Below are 5928 nucleotides of genomic sequence, written 5' to 3'. Positions count from 1 at the left end.
TTGAAATAAAATTATTTTAAAATGTTAAAATAAATTCTTTCTTGTTCAAAACATTGCGTTGGTTATTGATATGTATCATCTCCGAGATCATTCTCGGCCAATATTTTGTTTCTCTGTCTAAGATATTGACTTGCTCCCACATCATGTTATGACCGGGGTTGTGTAAGGTATGAAGCGCCACGACTGAATCTTGGTTTTTGTTTTTACAGGCTCGTTCATGCTCTTTGATCCGCGTTTTTAAAGGTCTTTTAGACTCGCCTACGTAACGAGTATCACAGCTGTTGCATTGCAGTTGGTACACCACACCAACGGTATCCATTTGTTCTACACGATCCTTGCCTAGTTTAATAATTAGAGCCATCGATCGGTCCTGCAGCGGTATAACCTTGGTGTTGTATTTCTTCAGCATGCTCAAGCGTCGATCAAAGAAGGTATCCACAGCAGGCAAACACATAGTGAAGGGTCTCATATCAATCTTGATAGAAAAAACCCCGCCTTCACGAATCAACCTCTTCCTTCGGAGCTCTTGTAGTCTGGTGTGCATATATTTGTCAATGAACCTCCGTAGGTAATCATTGAGTTGCAACAAGCTGGAGACTATATTTAAGTTGCTGGCATGAAAACTCTTGTCAGACAACAAAATAGCTCGGTCAGTCAAGTTGTACACAATATTAATCTTCTGTTGTGTCGAGTGTTTTGACTTGAAGGAGAGGAGTCGTGTGGTGTTGGTCGACTTTCTATACCAATTTATGCACACTTTACCGTTCCGGTTAATTAGAGTCATGTCCCTCTGAAGAGGCTGATAAACTCAGCGAAACGTTAGCGACAATTTAATCAACTTTGACGTTTTTTGTAAATATTCGTGTTTGTTTTTCATTGACGCGTTTCATTGGCAGAAACGTTGAAGTTCAGGTGCCACTTTCACAGCCATTATAAATAATTTAATATGTACTTTAAAATATATCGCCACGCTGATACGGCGTGATATTCCGTTTTTTGAGCTTGTTATCGATGTATCTTTAAGACTTTTCAAGCGCATTAGTGGAAAAATCAGCACCTATTTTCGGTCACTATCTGCCGGTCTAATAGTAATAATTAATATTTAATTGGCTTGGTACAATGCCGCTATCGGCGTCTGTCACAGTTCTATATAATTCAATACGGGTCGTTATCCTTATAAATCTAAATAGTTTCAACCGCTCAAGCTGGAGCTCCCACAGCGAAAAAAAGTAAATAGAGCTTTTGAGCTTAGCTATACTGAAATCATTTTCATTTTCTCCGTTGGAATTTATTTATTTATTTAATATTACACATACAATATTTTACAACTAAATATAATCCATGTAACCAGCTGAAGTACATTTGACTCCATATGCTATTACTTATTGAAAAATTATTAATATCAAAATCCATATCTTGTATTGATAAAAAAGAATCATAGATTTCATCTCCTGCATCAGTAAACAATAGTGAAGACGGGACCCATTTATTGCTGAAAAAGTAAAATTATAGAAATAAATTAGGTTTTAAATGTCTAAAACTTTTACTATAAGGAATGCAGTAGCACACTTTTGGTTTTACAGAAAATTAATTTTTTTTGTATTTTCAATCGTAACTTGCACGTTTAGAAATGATCTTCAACCAGTCTGTTTTCTATTATTAAAGGTTGAAAAATATAAAACCTTATCAAAATCTTTAGCGTTTTCGAAAGGTTGATTGAATGAAAATGAAGAGGTTGTTTATTAATAACAAAATAGTATTTATTCAATTGTATGTCAATATAGGTTATATTTACATAAAATGATACAAAAGTTGTGAAAAAATCAAATATAAAACGAATGAAGATATGCTTGAGTGCGGCATAATATACAGCTAATCAATCTAAACTTTTTCAAGATTGATTTATCAGACACGCCGAGTATATTAGCAGATGCTTGTTCCGCTTCGCAAGCTGTCGTGTTACTAAAATATAGCTAATTAACAGCACCCCGCGCAAAGCACTCAATCAATGGCAAGCCAGAGTTACTCCCTCGACCGTCGCCTCTTTTCGCTTCGATTACGTTGGATACGGTACTTTGTGTATGATTTATCATTGTTGTAATAGTCTCCATAGATAATGATGATTGAAAAGTCTTGTTGAAATATTCAATACTGCTCTCGAGATCTTGGACCATCCGAACGATAACGTCACTATGCACTCTCTCCCCAACTAAATATTTGAAATTTTTCCAGCTAGTTTTCATCCTTGTGCAAAGCGTGGTTTTTAGCGGTACATCAATAGTGATGATGCAGGATCAAATAGGGGGCGCATACTGTACCTTGCTGTAGGGGCTCCAGAGAATGCGCTGCTAATTGACTTTGAGCTTGTGGACCTTGATATGATGGAACATCATGCGGATATCTGATAAGACGGCAATCGTGTAAGACTGACACCTCAGCAGGACGACCTAGATATTGCGCTGCAACTTCGTGCCTCTACAGAATATATCATTAAAGGTTGCGCCGCTTGATGTGGGCCTTGAGGCTTCAAAAACTCTTCGCACTACTGACAACTGCTGAGGTGTGGAATGTAGTTGACTTCAGTTCAGTGGAAGGTAGTTGAGTGTGAAAATCTGAATATTGAAAATGGAACAGGAAAAATTCGTAAAAACAATATTTCAGAATTAAAAAAAAATTTGAAATTAAAAACTTTCGAAAAAATTAAAATCCGGAAAACACATCAAGTAATGTCAATAACAAAATTTTTTGTTTTTTTTTTCAAAGAATATATAGCTGTTCGTAAATGCAAAATTCTGATGAAAAAGGCTTCTAGCTGTAAAAGTAAAAAAAATTTTAGTACTACAAGAACAAAATCGGTAATGGACTTTACTCAAAAACTAAAACTCCTAGATTTTTTGAGAAGTGGAGAAAAATTGGCAGCAATCGCTCGAAAAAAAGAGGTTATTGAATCGACGATTCGATCTGGGATGTATGCAAGCGCGCCATCTATTTGTATTGTATAAGAAGGTATGTATGCGAGCTACTGCGTTACGCACGCTAGATTCATTCGGCTATGAGCTTTGCTAGCTATAGATCACGCACTTCAAGAAAGCATTGCACAATTAGTCATGTGTCGTTATCAAGATAGTTTATCAACAAATTAAAATGAAAGTTAAGAGTGTAATACTTAATATATTTGAAAAATCTACACCTTATTTTCAGAACGTAATCCTTCTTTTTCCATTAGCCCAACGATTCGGTATTCACGGTACCTTTTTGGATAAATTAATAACGAACACAGAAAGATTACTGTAGTTCTGAAATCATGCACTTTTTTGCGCACCAAAAGTGTACTAGTACCTCATTAGCTAATAAATATATGTAAGCATATTCCTATGTACAAATTTTATATATTCGAGCAGTTATTTTACAGTTTGGTGAGTTTTGTCAGAAGAGTTCACGGATCTGCCCCAAAATTTAGTATGTCATTTGACTATATAAAAATAGCCTTCAGTCCTCTTTTCCTCAAAATTTCAGCCCTCTAGCAGCCTTAGGGCCCATAATTGAACCACCAAAGATCTAAAAATAGCCGTTTTTATGAATTTTTGAATATTTTTCTAATCATCGTATCTCAGTCTCGGCTAGAAACGCTACAAAGCTTACACATGACACTTTGTTGCTGCTCCTTCACACAACATTCACAGTGCACATCCTTGCACTTCACGTACTCGAGACAAACTTTTGATACTGGTTCTCACGATCGCCTCTTTACTTTTTCGTGGCTCACCCAATCTCAACTCACTGCTGTTGCTACACTGTCGAATACATAACCTCGCCCTTTACTGCGTAGTTCACTGCCAAGCTGGCTACTTGTTGTTGTGTGAACTCTCGTCTTTCGTTCGACATGTACTAATGGCTGCACGTACCATGTCTCGGCCTGCTGTATTCGGCTATGCTGCTTGGGTTGGTCCTTATTTTACTCCGCTCCATCCCCTCAAAAAGTTAATTTAGGACTACAAATGAGGAAACCCGTCGTCATAATTCCTAATAGTAGTCGCTAAACCATCCCCGTTATCGAAAAACCTTTTTTTCTCTATATAACCATAGTATAGTCAATATTGTACTATTAGAACGTTATCAAACTATTCTAAATTTTGTTGAATAATTTTATTTGTTTCATATCGAAGAAACTTTACCATTATACTCTTTAAATTAACTAAAAAAATCCTTTACCTGAATATATTGTTCAAATTTAGGAAAAAGGCGAAAAATGAGCATTTTCTGGAGTTTTTCCGGTCTTTTGACCAAATATCTAATTTTGTTGTCTTAACCAAACTATATTACATCAAATTAAATTTTAAGACTTCTATTTTTTTCCTAAAGATGACTCTGAGTGCTTTTAAAAAATCCGAGTCCGCTAACAAGGAGATTATATGATTTAATTTTAAAGTCAAAATAAATTTCTGGCGTATGTTCTATGATACAGAAGCCCTTTTTCAAGTTTTTTAATAATTATTTTAGGAAATAACTTTTTTTTTGACATCCCAAGCGTCAGTATTAATTTTTTAAGTCTCTAACGAGTCGTTGAAAATTTAGTAAGGAATGTCTTGTATAAAAATCGAAATCTCATTAAAGTTTTCAATAAATTTGAAATTAAAAACGTTCAAATTGAACAAATTTCGTTTTTTTTTTTATTCAAACCGTTAGATCTAGGTCCAGAAAGCACTTTGAGGCATCTTTAAAAAAAATAAACAAAAATCTTAAAATTCAATTTGATAAAATATAGTTTGGTTAAGACAACGAAATTCGATATTTGCTAAAAAAACCAAAAAAACTTAAGAAAATGCTCATTTTTCGTCTTTTTTCCTATATTTGAATGTTATATTAATGTAAAGTATTTTTCAAGCACATTAAAGAGTATAATGGTAAAGTTTCTTCGATATGAACCAGATAAAATTATTCAACAAAATTTAAGCACATTAAAGAGTATAATGGTAAAGTTTCTTCGATATGAACCAAATAAAATTATTCAACAAAATTTAGAATATTTTGATAACGTTCTAATAGTATATTAGAACTACTATACCATGGTTATATGGAGAAAAAACGGTTTTTTTAAAACGGGAAGGGTTTAGCGATTACTATTGGGAATTATGACGACGGGTTTCCTCATTTGTAGCTCTAAACTAACTTTTCGAGGGGTGGGAGCGAGGATCAGAGCACTTTGGGGGTTGCCATTGCTTCGTTTCGACACCACGTTCACTGTTCAGCCAGCAATTCGCATATGTACAGTACGCTGTCACGGCGCGTGGAGGTAAGGAGTTCTTGGCTCTTGTTCCTATGACATTTTTTAAATTTTTGTTACACTTAAGTGTTGGAAAATACTTTTACAAAGAGTTTAAGTCATCAACCATAAAAATTTGTTAAAACCTAACTTTAGAATCCTGCGCTCAGTATTTATCGAAGTTGAAAACTTGTTTTAGTGGTCTAAACTGTCAAATTGGTATGCTAGGAGTCACTTATGATTGTGTGTATTTAAAATGAAGCAAAAAAACATGGAAATTCTCTATATTTGTTGAAACTTGATTAATGCATTATTTTACACCTATTAATCATTTCAATTTGCATCACTGGTGTGTCTCATTGAGCTATCGACCTCTGTGATATTTCATTCAAAGGGTTTTTTTATTCCCTTCAAATCGACATACTCCAATTGGATCGGTTGAGAAATATTGGAGATACCGCTGTCAAAAGATACCCTACTTACGAAAAGTACCGTTTTTGCAAGATTTGGATAGGCTGTAACTCTGGTCTGGTATGATAAATCTTCATCAAATTTTATGTGATAGTTTTTAATCAAATCTATGATAAGTATAGAAATTAGAATCTTGGTTCGAAGCGCTATCATGTTAAAATAAGACCCCTAAAATCAGATATTTTAATTTTTTC

This window comes from Trichogramma pretiosum, unplaced genomic scaffold (assembly GCF_000599845.2).
Source record: "Trichogramma pretiosum strain Unisexual culture from Peru unplaced genomic scaffold, Tpre_2.0 scaffold87, whole genome shotgun sequence".
NCBI classification, from domain to species: domain Eukaryota; kingdom Metazoa; phylum Arthropoda; class Insecta; order Hymenoptera; family Trichogrammatidae; genus Trichogramma; species Trichogramma pretiosum.
This window is presented reverse-complemented; position numbering follows the sequence as displayed.